Source organism: Colius striatus, chromosome 4, assembly GCF_028858725.1.
Source record: "Colius striatus isolate bColStr4 chromosome 4, bColStr4.1.hap1, whole genome shotgun sequence".
Taxonomy (NCBI): Eukaryota; Metazoa; Chordata; class Aves; order Coliiformes; family Coliidae; genus Colius; species Colius striatus.
Window position 1 is genome coordinate 16,118,998 of NC_084762.1, and position 17,038 is coordinate 16,136,035.

The window sequence follows — 17,038 nt, forward strand, 5'->3', positions numbered from 1 at the left end:
AAATTGCAGAAAGCTGTTCTGAAACCAATATTACTAAAGGAAGAGGGTGCCACTGCCACCATTTAGGGCTAGCCAAGGTGAAAGACCTTAATGGACAGACATCTCAAGGGCTTGGAGGCTCAGCAGTTTCTGAAAATAGGATCCATTTAACACATCCCATTCAGAGCACCAAAACAATGAGGCTTTGTTGCTGCTGACAGACAGAAACAATCAGTCAGGGATGAAGGAAGAAACAGGAACAAAGCAAACCTCCCATTTCCACTAAGAAAGCTATTTTTAGGTGCAGAATTCAACCTAAAGTGTCATACAGCCAAATTTCCATACATGAAAGCATGAACAAATGTACACACACAGGTAGCCACTTTGATCCTGAAGGGATTTACCCCAAACTTCACTAAGAGCAGAAATGGACACTAAATCTGTAGCCTGAATTCTTCCCATTCTCTGAGTATCTGCATTGATTTGCCCTGCGAGGCACAGTGCTACTGGAGGTGAGAAATTATATCATCACCCAGCCCTGAGGATTTTGTGAACCCATATGACTCTGAAAGAACCAAAGATATAAACATTTTCTGAGCTCTGACCACACAACTGATCCTCGTAAAGCTGTCAGTGCAGAAGACTGACAGACAGCAACTAAAAGGTCATAAAATCAATACAGAGAGAGGCAGCTCACAAAAAAGATAATAGGAGAGTAACTGCCCTTTAGCTCAAAACAGGAAAGAAAGGTATCCAACACCAATGGCTTCTAGATGGCAGCTTCTTTGCTGTTTGGAAAGGCCAGAGAGGTGTCTTTGTTTTTCTACATCCAGCTTCTTTTTACACTCAGTCCAATGTACAGACATAGTAATAGGAACAGTCTTTGAACTTGGAGGTAAACACTGTCTCTCCTGGATGATTTACGAGTAAGGAATGAGAGAGGTGTTATTTGATTCTCTAGTTTTCTAGATGGACCATAAGCATAGCTCCTGTGTGCAAACTACCAGTGGAGCAGAGCTCGGTGCCTGTGGCTGAAAACAAGCTCTGCATGTCCAGCTGGCAGTGGCAAAACCACACAGGCTGCAAGCACAACCCCAGTAAGCCCTGTAGCACAGTAAGGCTCTGGAAAAGCCCCATGTTTGTTCACACCCACCCCAGGGCTGTGGATGGTTTCAGGACTCTGTTCAAACTCTTCCAAGGAACAAACACCATTACATAGAACTTTTCCAAATGACAATGTCTGTTCTGGGAAATGAAAGTGGAAGGAAGCCCCTCCTCAGGCTTACAGGTGTTTTTCAGTCTGGACCTGGATTGTTTTGCATGGTAGCCAAAAGACCAAGGATAGTGTTTACCCTGGAAATGATGTATTTTCTTCTCCTGCATGAAGTGTCAACCATAAACACGGAAAAAATGAACTGTCACTCTGCAGGTGAGGGGAAAAAAAGTGAAAGCCTCTAGAGAGAATAACAAAAGATATGACACATAATTTGCTAGAAGAAATTTGCTAGTAAGAAATTCCAGCAATTGAGTTTAGGTTACGTGCACATGTGCGTGATGCATGGGGCATTCACTTCACTGCCCTTTTCCCAGAAACCTCCTTGCCTCCAAGCCCCATAGCTTAATTTCTTTTACCTGGTAAGACACCAGCATATTTTGCACATTTTCAGGATCCAGCTCCAAGTTACGCAACTTATCTGGGCATATAAAATATTCCTCTGCAATGTTTCCAGTGTTCTTGAGGGGTTATGGACTGTAAGTGTGAAAATGTGGTGCTCTAGCAGCAGCTGTACTTGGAGATGCTTGAGAGAAAAAAAAGTCCAAGCAGCACTGCAGCAAAAAAGGAAGTTCCTTTTGTTCAACAGGACAGCCAGAAATGGGCAAGAGTCTTACTTGTTTTCAGGCAGCAGTAAGAACGAAGTCAAAACTACTTCAGTTGCTCTGTTAACTGAGTAATTGCTCCAGGAGCATTGACTCGCTGTCTGCTTCCCTCAAATACTTAGTCAAAGGCATAGCAGCAAAAGCAACAATCTTAACAGTGCAGTAACACTGTTTGAATTTAAACAAAACAAAAGTGCTGTTTGAATCTGAAGGAAAAAAACCCATCTCTGAAACCAGATCTGTACAGTATTCATTGATCTACATTTGACCACACTTCTGGCTTTTACATACCTCTGGATAATTTCTTGATGACTCACGGGTGAAAAAATATAGTTGAGAACATCCTGGGATACTCACGGACAATATGTGTCTGTTATAACGTCTATCCATCTTTACTCTGAAGCATTCTTCCAGTTTTTCACATGAACATATTACATAAGTGTATAATATAGATGAATTGTCATAAGCTACTCACATGAAATTACTTGCAAGATGAAAGAACTAAGGAGATGGTCTTTTAAAATTAGAGTACCGGTATCTGGTAATTTGGAGTCACATCATATCAGAAGCTATATCCACATGTGTGGATGCATGAAAGCGTGGGAGAGCAAGGAGAGAGTACTCCTCACAAAACTGAAAAGCTCTGTGTTGAGGTGAGTTGCACTGCAGAGGAAAATCTCCAGACTTATTATTATTTTAGATGAAAGGTTTTTGCAAGCTTTTCTCTATGAGTTTTTTATAACCTTACAAAAACGTTTTCTATGCTCCCAGGGATCTCAGAGAATGCCATGTGAAATTTCACAACATATCTATCAATAAAGATAAATTCACAAGCATACACATGCCTGTGTATGTATATACCTGTACAGTTATAAAATATGCTTCAGCTTGCGTTAGTTCTGAATTTACATATAGATTCTGCATAAACGTGAAGAAGCACCAGACTCTGCCATTTTTTTATTTCACACAAACACCTCCAAAGAATAACTGTTATTAACAATGTTGTCTGGTTCTGACAGGACACCTCCATCATACTTGCTGTTTGAACAAAACCATACAGGCATGCAAGAGAAACACTAACACTGACACATTACCAAAGGACAGGACCATGTTTGTCTGAAATTTTTACTTTCATCTGCCTTTGAACTTATCAGCCATTAACTAATTTGCAAACCAATGAAAGGGTTGCTTTAATAACATTAACATATTTTAAATTTCTTTTTATACACACAGCTCAATTTTGTAGTGGTTTTCATATTAGCCATACTCTGAGATGTCTTTCTGCGTTAAATAATGCATGGCAATATTTTAAACAGGTTTTAAGCACTTAATTTTAAATTCAGACATGTATTCTCAAGTGATCAAGGTCAGAGCCTTCATTTAAAAACAAGACCTGAACATATTTTTAAAAAGGTAGTTTAAGATAGTTGCTGCACAAGGTCTGCAGGAGGTGTAATCCAGAGGGTTGGCAGTCTTTCTTCTTTTAGGCTTGCAGAAATAGTCTATGCTACATCTCAAAAAAATACAGCATTCTAGAACTTCAAGGTAACAGGGACTGGTAGAACATCTAGCCTGATCCCATCTCATTTCCCAGTTTCATCCAAATATCCTGATGCTACAGACATGTGTCACTTCACCAGAAGCCAAACTATGGGGCCCCTGTGGAAAACAAGAAACGGGTATCATCTCCATCTGATTGCTCCCCAGTCTCTAAGCCTGTTTGGCAGATGTGTGCAGGTGACTCCAACAGCTGAACCTCCCTGCCCATCAAAAGATGGAACATCCCTCTGTCCCTGGAGGGAAACTTTCTTGCTGCTCTCAGCTTTGCCAATTACCACAGCCTGAAGCATGTGAGCAGGGCATGGTCATCGGGTATCTTAGATGATGTTTAGTGCCAGCCGCTAGCTCAATACTGCTCTGTTCAATATTCTGCCTACAAGCACTGAAAAATGCCATATGTTTATCGGCAAGGTCAAAATACAGTGCTACTATCAGCTCCCCTGCTGTGCTCAGGTGCCTGCACACACTAATGAAGTCACCTCCCGACCTTCAAATAGGCCAGCTGAGGAAGTTGAAGTCTCCACCCTCCCCTCAGAACTGGCCCTTGACATAGGCAATCATTTTTCTTAGGGCAGCAGATTGTCAACCACAGGAAAACAACCACAGCCTGATTTCCTACTTTGCTTCTACCTTACTCCTGATAAAGCAAGCCAGCTGCTGGGGAGGAAAGGGACAAAAACAGGAACCTGACAGAAGGGCTTCTGCACCAGCACTCATCTCCACCCTCCCTTTGCTTTGACTGTATCACGCCCACTGCTCCAGCACCACTCCTTTCACCCAAACATACTGCCAGCAGATGCAGGACTTGCCACTTCTGGGAGAAATGAGAAGCAACAGCCAACCTTGCATGGCATGGCAGGAGGCAAATGCAGAGCTGCTCAGGGTGGGAGCCAGGGACAGGCACAGGGACCTACATCTGAAGAAAAGTTGGGCATTGAGGAGTTTGTTCTCGGACCCAACACCAAAATAGCCGTTGGCGAAGAACATGCCAAAGAAAGTAGCAAAAATAGACATGTTAGGGGAGCTGAGAGACTGGGCAAGGCTGCTGGGGATGGGCCAAGGGGTAGGCATGGTTTCAACTACAGAGAGGGGCAAAGATGGAGCAGCTGCCCCAGCAAAAAGAGATGCGACAGGAGGGGATTTGGTCCTGCTGGGGTGCTACCATGCTGCTGCAGCACAGCCTTGGGCCTGAGTGGCTGCCTGCAGGCTGTCTTTAGCAACCCCATGCCAATGGGAATCTGCGTTAATTTAATAGCACACAACTGCTTTGTTTTCAATAAGGTCCCTTTCAATATGTGCCAGGGGAATCTGGCCTTGTTTCAGGCTACATTTTGCTTATTCTAGCTCTTCCTGGAGAGGGAACTCCCAGCTAAGCTATTGTAAATTTGTTTTCTTGCCTAGGTACATTAGTACTTCAAACTCAGCTGAAGACAATAACATATTAAATATACTCTTAAGATTTAACAGCTGAACTCCACCCAAGTGCTTTTATTTTACTGTGCTACTCAGACCTTATCCATCCTTTGGTCTCTGTGTAGACTTTTCTCTTATCAATATTTAAATATACACAGAAAAATGGGGGAAAAAAGGCAAACAAAACAAACATAATTAGAGACAAGAATGTCGGGGCATAAGGAGAAGAAAACACTTAATTTTAGATAAGTGCTTGGCACGGTGTGCTAATCTGCTGTTCAGTAATACTTACTCATGCTGAGAGTATTTTACTCACCATTAGTCCTGGCACTTCAAACATCTCTCCTTACACGGCGTCTTGGTCCGTGAGGACAGAAGTGGCAGAATTGGGCCTTCATGATTTATCCACCCTCCTCACAGAGCTGCCACAGAACGCTGCGCAAGTTGCCACATTTCCCTTATGTAGGCATGGCTGAGACTAGTCAAAAGTGATACATTGGTGCAATTAATGGGCCCATCTGCACCTGTGACCAATTAATTAGGCTGGGGACAAGGCTGACCTGTCCCCGGTAGCTTGGGAACTGCTTGCATGCCACAGACAATTGTTCTGGCTTTCTAACCAGGGCAGCAATGGATAAAAACGTAGGTTTGTTCATTTATTTGTGTCTTTGGATTCCCTTGAATATGTCCTAAATTACAGGGGCTGGTTTATTTGATTTTTATCACTTACTCCTAAATACAGAAAGGCTGCGGAGCTGGCCCACTGACCCTGAAGGAGATGTCTCGTTTGTTGAAGTCTGGGGATTCTGGTCTGTCACAGACACATCAGACTTGAAGATAACACCGAGTATTCAGATGTCTCGGCAGCAAAAGCTGTATATAAGGCTGATGAAAGGCTCAAATAAATTCACATGAGTTAGAAGACTTGATACTCAGTGGTAAAAGATAGTGTCAGAGTGAAAACCACTGCATATTCATTGTCAGCCATGCCGCTATATTTATTCTGCTAATACATTTTCTCAGACATGCCAGGGAACACAACCAACACCCTTCTACTCAGAAAGGTTTCCTGAAGGATTAATTTAACCTGTTGCATTAATTGACCCTGTTCTGGCAGCCTTCTGACTGCTTCTCCACAGGTCTCAGCCCGTGACAGCTGACAGAAGCACATTGAGAAAAAAACCCCTGTGATAACCCCAGATCAGAGTAGCTCTGGCAATAATCTATGCTGACTAGGCCCAGCTCAGCTCTGAAAGCAAAGCATAGCAGTTAGTACTATGCCTTTCAGTTAGGGCTTTACAAGCTCATTTGCAGACCCTTCTCTGACCTGTCTGCAATATTCCCCCTTCCCTGTTGCCGTAGAAGGCCTTGCACTGCATCTTCAAATGCAGACCATGTGGCCTAAAACACCAATGAGACATCGCAGCCTGGCTGTCCCTACCACAAAGTCAACTTGCAAGCATGCCAGTTCAAAGGACTGAAGAGAACTTGCTCTAACATAGCTGCAAGGGACATGAATCACAGGCTCTTAGCTGAGTAAATTGTTACAGTACCATCACCAAGCCTAGTTAAGGAAGAAAGCAAAGCAATGTGTATCATCAAGGTTAGGAAGGCAGTATTCATCAAAGCATCAAAGGCACAAAGCAATACACTCACCTGGGTGAAGCTTAAAAATGCCACAGATAACAAACAGCAAATCAGTCCTTCAAATAGCAGGAGAAACTTTTGAGAAGCAGTCATTAATTTGGTTACTGTGATGAATTCCTCTGTGATGAAAGCAACAACCCACTTCACTGCTTCACAGATTCATTGCCTACGAGGCCATGAGGAACACTGTGATAATTTAACTCGTCTTCCTGCATAAGACTTCAGGTACTAGCAATCTTTTCTAACGCCTTGAGCTAGCAGTAAAGGGGAGGTTTTGATGAGACAACATCTTTCATACCTTTGTGTGCAACAGTTGCCTCAGTGCACTTCTCATGAGAAGCCTCCCACTTGTCAATACAGGTAATGGACAGAGAAAGCCCAGCAAGCAGAATGGCCACAACTGGCCCCACTTTGCTTCAGCAAAAGAGGGGTAAAGCCCAGCAGAAGAATGGCTACAACTGCCCCCTTTTTCTTTAACAACAGAGAAAGAAAGCCCAGCAGCAGAATGACAACAACTGGCCCCCTCTTGCTTTACTTTCATCCTCAGAAAAGTACAGCAACATGGCACCAAAAGGCACCACTGGCAGGACAAACCTGCATTGCACACCGTTCATACACACCCCATACAACACCTGTTAGACAAATAGCTGAGCAGGTTACAGCTGGCCAGATGCTCACCCACATTATATGGTGCCATAGGTGACTTACATGTTGCAGAAGCAGCCCTTGCTGGCAGCAATGTAGCTTAGGGAAGACACAAGAGCAGGTTGCAGGGGAACCTGGATCTCCTAATGGCTACTGAATCCCCAGGTAAGCCTAGGCCAGTCTTTTTACTTCTTTCTCCCTTCTCATTCTCTATCTGTTTGAAGTAGTAACTGTTGAAACAGTTTCTGCTCCCTAGATGTACTTTTAGTACTTAGCACTCTTTAAACTTGATAACATAAGGCTTTTACCCGCTGAAGCAATGCATCAAGTCTCTGAACAAATCTCCTTTATGAGACTTACACCACTAAAAGCATAAAATTCCCCTTTTTTTCTGCTCCACTCAGAAGTCCTATTTGGCATTACTGAATTTAAAGGTGCTGAAAATGTGCCTCATTATGCCTCTCCGTTGATGGTGTAGGGGAAGAAAAAACCATTGTTGTTTGAGAATGTTTCTGTCCAGCCTGGCAATGAACAGCTGTATTGGATCCTGAGATCTCCTCATCTGTTAGACTGGAATCTACTGAACATCAGTATTTCATGCCTCGTTATAAGTCTCCCTCAGGTCTTTTCTTCCTTACTCACTTGATTTTTTCACTGGTGAAGCTTCCTCTTTCACTCTCTACCTGTTCTGTTTGGCTTTCCTGACTGATAAAATTTCCTGTATCCTCTACAGATGGCATCTCTTTTACTCTCCCAGTACTCCAGCTAAGGGGTACCACTAAGGCACATTCAGGGCAATTGTCATCTCCCTTTATCTAGCTTTGATGTACGCTACTCATTGCAGGCTTGAAGAAGATGAGCTTGTGGGCACAAAAACCTCATGGTTTTTCCTCAGTTTATCACTTCACCTGACAAATCTAATTTATACTCTCAGTTCATCTCAGCCAAAAATGCCATATTTACTAAGCTATCATAAATGACAGAGCGCTGTATGGTTTTGCCTTGCTTTTGATATTAAAAACAAACAAACACATTGTCTTCAGGCATTTCTCTTCTTTGACAATGCTCCTGTACAGTTCTGCCAACTGGTATTTGTCCCACCACAACGAAACCAGGAAAGCCAAGCTTAATTGCTTAAAGTTACTAAATGCAAAGCTGTGGCATAAAAGTTGTGTCATGACACTATTAATTGAGAGACTCTAAACTCCACTTGCCTTAGGCTATATATAGGCAACAAGTATCACTGTAATTCATCACTCAAGACTAATATATATATATGAAATGCCAGATGAAGCTGCATTTCAGAAGAAGAGGAATTACATGAAGAGACACAAAACCAAAATCTAATTTCCTGTTTTGGTGTTCACTGCAAGCTTCAATTTAAGATTTTCTTCTGCTTGAATCACTTATTGGAGAACATCTCCCATATGCTATTTCCAATTTATCATAGAATTATAGAATGGTTTGGGTTGGAAGGGACCTTAAAGATCACCTAGTTCCAAATCCCTGCCATGGGCAGGGATACCTTCCACTAGACCGGGTTTCTCAGAGCCCCATCCAACCTGGCCTTGAACACAGCCAGGGATGGGGCATCAAGAGCCTCTCTAGGCAATCTGTTCCACTTCCTCACTATCCTTGGGGAAGAACTTTGTCCTATCATCTAATCCAAATCTGCCCTTCTTTCAGTTTGAAGCTATTGCCCCTTGTCCTATCTCTACATGCCCTTGGAAAAAAAATCCCTCACCAGCATTTTTGTAGGTTATTTTACATACTAGAAGGCTGCTATAAGGTCTCCCCGGGGCTTTCTCCAAGTTAAACAACCTGGACTCTCTGTCTCCAGCCCTCTGATCATCCTTGTGACCCATGTCCTTATGCTGAGGGCCCCAGAGCTGAAGGCAGTATTGCAGGTGGGGTCTCCTGAGAGTCAATTAGAAGGGGAGAATCATCTCTATCAGCCTTCTGTCCTTGTTTCTTTTGATGCAGTCCAGGAGACAGTTGGCCTCCTGGGCTGCAAATGTACATTGCTGGGTCACATTGAGCTTCTCATCAACCAGCACTCCCAAGTCTATCTCAAGGCTGCCCTCAATCCACTTATCCCTCAGCCTGTATCTGTGCTTGAGACTGTTCAGACCCATGTACAGGACCTTACATTTGGCCTTGTGGAACTTCATGAGGTTTGCACAGGCCTGTCCAGGTCCCTCTGGATGCCATCCACTCCATCCAATATGTTGACCACGGCACACATGTTGGTGTCATCAGCAAACTTGCTGAGGCTGCACTCAGTCTCACTGCCCATGTTGCTAACAAAGATGTTAAACAGTGCTGCTCCCAATACTGAGGAACACTACACATCACCAGTCTCTACTTAGACATTAAGCCATTGCCCATAACTCTTTGAATGTGACTATCCAGCCAATCCCTTACCCATTGAGTAACGTGGCTGCAGCACTTGTCAGTGAAGACTGAGGCAACAAGTACTTCAGCCTTTTCCATATCCCAGGTAACCAGGTCTGTTTCCTTCTGGAGAGTGCCCACATATTTGCTAGTCCTCCTTTTATCACCACCATATCCATAGAAGCCTTTCTTATTGCCCTTGATGTCCTTGTCCAGATTTAATTCTATCAGGGTTTCAGCTTTCCTAACCTGATCCCATGTTGCTCAGACGATTTCTCTGTATTCCTTCCAGGCTACTCCTCCTTGCTTCTACACTCTGTAGGCTTCTTTTTTGTGTTGGAGTTTGTCCAGCAGCTCCTTGTTCATCCCTGCAGACCTCCTGGAAATTTTGCCTGACTTCCTCTTTGTTGGGACACATCGCTCCTGAGCTTGGAGGAGGTGATGCTTGAATGTTTACCAGCTTCCTTGTGCTTCTCTCCCTAGGGCTTTATACCATGGTTCTCTACAAAACAGTTCCCTGAAAAGGCCAATTTTCTCTCCTGAAGTCCAGGGTAGTGAGCTTGCTGTGCACCTTCCTCACTGCATTAAGGATCTTGAAGCCCACCATTTCATGGTTACTGCAGCCATGGCTGCCCTTCACATTCCCCACCAGCCTCTCCTTGTTGTCTCCTTTGTCATTTGGAGAAGGAAGTTATAATCAACCCATTCCATGAATGTCCTGCATTGCTTATGCACTGCTCTGTTGCCCAGTGCCTCCATGGGCATCCTCCCTGCCAACAGGGAGGTTGAAGTCCCCTGTGGGGACCAGGGCTTGTGAACATGAGGTTGCTCCTGTCTGTCTATAGAGGGCCTCATCTGCTTGGTCTTGCTGGATGGCCTGAGCATACCCCCACTGTAATGTCCCCTGTCCCTGATCTCTTTTCAATCCCAATCCACAAGTTCTTGGTTGACTCCTCATCCATCCCCAGGCAGAGCTTCATGCACTTCAGATGGCCACTGAAATAGAAGGTGACACCCCTTCCTCATCTCCTCTGTGTGTCCTTCCTAAAGAGCCTGTACCCTTCCATTCCAACACTCCAATACTAATTTCTACTACGATTCCAGTCCACAGTGTAGCTTTGTCACATGTTCAGCATACACAGCATGTCTCTTTCTTCCCTCTGCTCTCCTATCCACATATCATCAAAACAGAAATTTAATTATCTTTTAGATGGCTATCACTGTGTTAAATTTGGTTTGAAAGGTCAGTGGAGACAGAGAGATGTAGAGCATGAGTCCAATCCCTACCATTCTATGATTCTATGAGTGTGCATGTCTCATTTCCATAGGAAACTAGGCCTCAAAACAGATGATTTACAAGAAAAAAGGGCTGCACTTTTGCTCCCAGCAATACACTCATTTGAAACATCAGAGACTGCTGAATATAAAAAATTATCTGTATCTATTGGTCCTCACTTTAAGTGCTGTAAATCCTCAGAGCTCCTCTGAAGTCATTGGATTTACAATCATTAATACCAGAAGCCTATTAATGTCATGTTTAGAAGGATGTGTGTCAGGTAAGGAGGTAAGAGAGTGTTTCTAGAACTATATATATAGGCATGTGTGTGCGTGAGCACATGGACACTCAGGTATCACAGAGCATGGTAAATGGTAAATGCCACAACAGCTCCCATCCCAACGCATGGAGATTTGCACCCAAGTCAACGCCAAAGTTGCACCAAACTTGCAGAGTTGCTCAGGAAAAGAAAGGGAGTACAACCCATTCATTTTTCTCCCTCTCTTTCACACACTGATAAAAGCAGTTTTCTGATGGACCACTTGAAAGTCACCTCCACCCATCTGAAACTTGGCTGAAGATCTCAGTCTTCCTTTATTACCGCACAACTCTATTAAATCTCTCAGTGGAACTGATGAGTGAATGTCCCAGCCAATTTTACTTTTTGTATTAAAAAATAAAAGCACATGCTAGTCTATTCAAAATCATTTTAAAGAATTGTAATCATAGCAAATGTGTCTGAACAGCTCTCATAAAAGCAGAGCTTTCACGTATACAAAGGACAAGACTCCAGAGACTGCTCTACAAAAATACCATGTGTTGAAAAGTGAGGGTGTGTTGGGGGAAGGGGGCAGTTAGAAACTCAACAATGTTTGAGGTGCCTTCTAGGGCAGACAAAGCAAGCAAACAATGCCTCTCCAGACATTCAGATTTATTGGCAGCACTTTGATTTCACCTTTATAAAGTCAATATTTGGCAAGGTTTTGACAAGGCAGCCCAGCAGCTCATGCATCTGTAAGGGCTGGTTAGCCCTTCACAAGAAAAGAAGGGGGAAGTCATCTAAAAGCAAGTTATATGCGTTCTTGCTTCTGAAACATGTCAAGGACTTCAGCTCACAGCCATCTGAACAGTTCCAGCCTACTTGTTTAGCTAGAATATAATTAACAAGGGGTGGGAAGGGAGCCTAGGGAGGGCAAAGGACCATGTAAAACAGAGTGTAAAACAAGGAGCAGAGATGGTGGTAGAGCTGTAGGAGAGCCATGTAATACCCATGTGCCTGAGGCTAGACTCAACCTTCCAGCTCCTGGTGCAACTATTAATGAGCCTGAAAGTCTGGAGGGCGGGAGGGAGAAGAGGACATCAGCACTACCAGGCAGAGAGGTCTTTCTGCTTTTGATTCTTAAAATAAGATCCAAACTCTCCTTCAGGTCTCTTTTTTATTAATGTACTACTAAGGGCATGAATACATACACACATCTTCAAGGTTGGCAATGAGAGAGAGAACTAGGTCTCACTCCAAAGCTGTGCTGAAGATACTTCAGCTGGCATAAAGATTGTGCAGTATTTTTTATTTGCGTCTTTGTTTTCACACCTGTCAAAGCTGATTTGCTTTCACTAAAAAAAAAACCCAACCAAACTCCACCACCCAACTATCCCCACTCCTTCCTAAGTAATACAGAGACCTTTGCTAATAGGGATAGTGCAAAGACAGACCCTGTGAGGTGGGCTTTTTAGATCTGCTTTAGGTTACAGCTCACTCAAAATGCCTTTGGAGCAATTAGGGATACTGTAGCTGAAGTAATCTAAACTGATACCAACTGCAAGCAACCCAAAATACACATTGGAAAGCTGACAAGCAGCTCCCCTAGAGAATATGTGCATGTGCCCAGAGTCAGTCCTGCCCTCTCCGCCACAGCCCTGTGTCACACCAGCCAGCTGGTCTGGGCTGCAGCAGGGAAAATGCGTGCCCATTGCAAGGAGTGCCACTGCCCCCTCTTCACTTTCCCGCAACCACCGACCACATCTGCTGACTCTGGGCCCCTGAAAGTATCTTTCTTCTCAAAGATCCTCTGCTTAGTGAGGTTTAGTGTCCAAAACAGGAAGCCTATTGGGATTCATTTTGAGCATAGCTGAAATCCAGGGGCACCTCTGCTTTCTCCTGACAGTTTAATATAGAGACGGAACAGATGGTCTAAGCGTGGCCTGAATGAAGAACAGCTTTACTCTACTTGTTGTTTTTCCTAGTGCTTGATTTTTCCAAAACAATTATAAGCAAAATGAGGGTGAGGGAGGAAGAAACAGTTCTTATAGCCTATCACAAAACAGCACCCGAGCAGCACGCTAACCGTCAGCGCAGCAACAGATGCAGAGCCCTGCTGTGAGGCAGCCTACTTTGGGGCTACCTTTCTCACCTGATGCTCAATAGGAGGGCAGGTTCCCCAGTTTGTGGGATATTAGGTGGCCAGGAGAGCTCTGTGTTTGTGATGACTTAGAAAGCTGTTACAGAAAGGTTCTCACATTCCTTTCAAACCTTGAAAGTCATACCTACAGCAGAGGAACCATAAGACCACACACTCTAACCACAGATGTTGTGTTGGACCATCCTAGCAAGGATAGTATTGACAGCGTGTCCTTATGGGGCCATTGTTTCAGCTGAGATTTGTGGCGGGTCACATCCATGTTTCACCTTCCTCTCCTTAAGGCCACCAAGCCATCACAGCAGGGTCAGGCTGTGCTGGGACTATTTTACCAGACTCCCATCTTCCACCAGCAAGTCAGGTCACTGATCCAATGAAGGATTTAACAATCTCTTAAATAGATGGATAATTTGCCCTCAAAAGTGGTAAATATCTCCTTATCAAAGGCTCCTTACTTTCGATCTATAAAATGAAGGCTGCCACTACATATAGGACAGACGACAGAGAACCTCAGAGGTCGAGTCCACTAACAGCTTTAAATGAGGCATAACACCCAAGTTTGATCTCAGAGGACTGACAGCCACAACTAATTCCATATATAGTGCTCTGTGTGCTTGACGTCCAGAAAGTCCAGGCTCTGCACATTTCAACAGGCTTTTTAAACTTAATAGGCAGCACGTGACATTTCATTAAGGTTTTGGTGCTACTGCCATTCTCATCTGTTAGGAGGTTTATGAGGTATTACAGAACAGAAGCACATACATACATTTTGAAACTCAGCAGACCTAATCTGAGCCATGAATATGGATTTTCTTCTGCCTTATCTCCCTCCCCCACCAAAGGAAGTGAAATCACAAAGTTAATGTCACTGATACAGTGAATTAAAAAAAAAAATCAAACAGAAAAAAACTAAAAAAGGGCTGCTAGTGAATGGTCTTATCTTAAAATTCAGACTGTGGAAATAATTTCTATTCTCTGAGCTGTTGTGTATTGCTTTGTTGGGTTTTTTTTTAATTAAAAAAGTATTTGGGTTATAGTAAAGAAACAATAATTCAAAATACTTATTTAGAGAGGATCTACGATAGTAGCAAACAAAGAGGTATTTCAAACCTTCAGGGAAGCAGGATGGCCAAACAACGGGCTAAACAGGAGAAAACAGGAGGCAGCATGCTCGTAAGGAAGCAGTGCAAAATGCTTCTTAAGCTTCTTGTTATAAAAGACAAAAGAAAGAACCCAAACCCAAAGAGGCCAGGCATCAGCACAGAAAATATCTGGGGTATTAAAAAAATCTTCATTTATCTAGGGCTCCAGACAACACTTTTTTCGATCCCAAAGGTTTGCTGGAGTGGCTGTGTGCTGGTTCTGCCTGGATGGCTGCTGAAAGACCTTCAGTGTTGCAATTCATTGTTTATCACAAAACCTCGCTACTTGCTGGTAACATTTTACAACTCTTATCACACTGTTCAGTCCAGCTACAACTGTCCAAATCTTGTCTTTCCTAAACCAGAGGAGGTCAGAAAGGGAAAGAACACTCTGTGTTTCTGTTGCAGTTAACCAGTTTTAGCAAACACAATCGTGAGGCTGGGTTGTATCAACCTGTAGGTTTAGCAAATACCTCAGCATTTCAGCACAGCAGGGAAATTTAAAAAAGTGATTAGAATTGAATTTATTTCCTCCTCATTTTTTAAAATCATCATTCCTAGGGTGATTTTTGGTGTGGGTTTGAACTGCAAGCTTTTTTTCTTTTTCACTGTGAGTTAAGAATTCTCAGCTATATGCAATGAGCAATTAAAACCAGGAGTTATGGAATACAGGTTTTTGCACTCATGTGCTTGAAAACAGCTGCCTTGGGGTATTGCAGTCTCTCCTAGTCAATATGCTTCCAAATTTAAAAAGAAAACCTTCCCCAAAGCAAAGCTTATTACTTCACATATTCTTTAAGAATCATGCACCCTAGCCAACTATGAAGAAACAAGTCCCTAAGGGAAAGTCCACCTCTATTCAGGAAAGTATTTAATCATGTGTGCCCGAATCCCTTCATCTTCCTTAGATTTAACGCTTTAGTGCTTTCTCAGCATATTTTCCTAAATCACATCTGAAATATTTCAACACATTCTGTAAGCAAAAAATCTTTTGAGAAACATCTACAACCATTATTCCAAATAATTTAAGCAAGAAATTATCCAGTTGCAGTTCAGTCAGCAAACTGGCCATGCTTGGGAACTGAGCTCCCTCCCCTTTATGCTCACATCCAGCCACACGTGCCTACACGCCGCTCAGAAAGCATCGTCTAAGACCCATCACTGCTCTTAAATTCCTCAGAGTGAGGTCACAGACTTTACAGTGACAACTGGAATTCAAACCATCTTGCAGGAGAAGGCTGTTTGAGATCTGGAGGCAGATCCAGAACTCTCTCAAGCAGATGGGAATCCCGGTGACTCAGACCTGGTCAGTACACACAGGCACTTGTTGGGCAATGCTTCCAAAGCAGATCATCACAGTGACACTACACAAACATCTTTTTTCAGTTCTCTAGACAGACAACTAAATAACCATCAGCATGAAACTACTCAGGTTTGTTACTTTATGTATTCCATCCTGAAAACCAAGCCAGACACCTTCAGACTCCTAACCTAATCCTACTGTTTCTTCTGAGTGCCATAGATGTACCAAAGAACCACTTCTTTACTTTTCAGCTTCTCAGACCCAATATTCAATAAATCTTGCCTTACCAACATTGCCAACATTGTAAACTTTGGTATTTATCCAGCTTTGGTACATTCAGTCAACACACATGTAAACAAAACAAGTTTTTATTTCAAACAATGTGACCCATCTGCACACAAAGAGAACTCAAGACTTTGCTTTTTTATTCCTGTTCAGCTTGTGTCTGAGTCCTGAGCTTCACTGATGATTCAGCACTGTAAAAATTTCTGCACACCCATCAAGTTTTTCAGTTACATGTAAAACTGCTTTTTTGAAATAGGCAGCTTCTCAGCTCAAAGGTGTTGAAGGAAATGCAAGATCTGCACTTTCACAGCCATACTCGAGATATAATTTGACAGAAATGACATATGCAGGCCACTGCAAAACATGCCCAGTGGTTGTATTTTTACATATACAGATCTCACTTTCCAGGCTACTGTCTAATTGTTTGCTCATTTTCAGGTGTCCTTCTCCTTCACTCTTTCAAACCAGTTCAGGCCAAGTCTACGTGTTGACTTTAAAGCTTTAAGCAGCTCTGTTTTGAAAGACCTCTACTTGAAATTACAGGCCTCTGATAAAACTAAAAGCCCAGGCATGTGGCTATTCCCTTTTAGGTGGACATCCCAGCCTGGAGACACAGAACAATGACATGGCTCCTCACCTGAACCCCTGAGATGACGTTACCTGTAGAGCCGCAGAGTTAGTTTGAGGGGACAGCTCAGAGGAGGTGGACAACTCATCCCACAGGAAATCCAGGTAGCCATACCTAGGTTCCATGCTACCAAGCTACTTCACCCCAGCACCATAAACTACACAATCTTCATGAGATGTAAGAGCCTGAGGCCCTTTTAGTTGTCCTCTTGGCTTCTCTCTACTACATGTGAGAGTGTGCAGTGCACACAGCCCAGCCACCAACAAGCATGAAAATTCCTCCCTGTGCTCAAGTGTGTAGGGGTTCCACGAGTCCCCATTTCATCCTCATGCTTAGGTGCCTCAATAGATGAGAGAGAACAATAGATCTGTAGATCTGAAGAGGACTGTGGGTTGGATACTGGGGGTCAGGGAATATTTTCCTCTGGCTGTGGATGTTAGCTAATCCTTCAGAAATACCTCTGATGTTTAG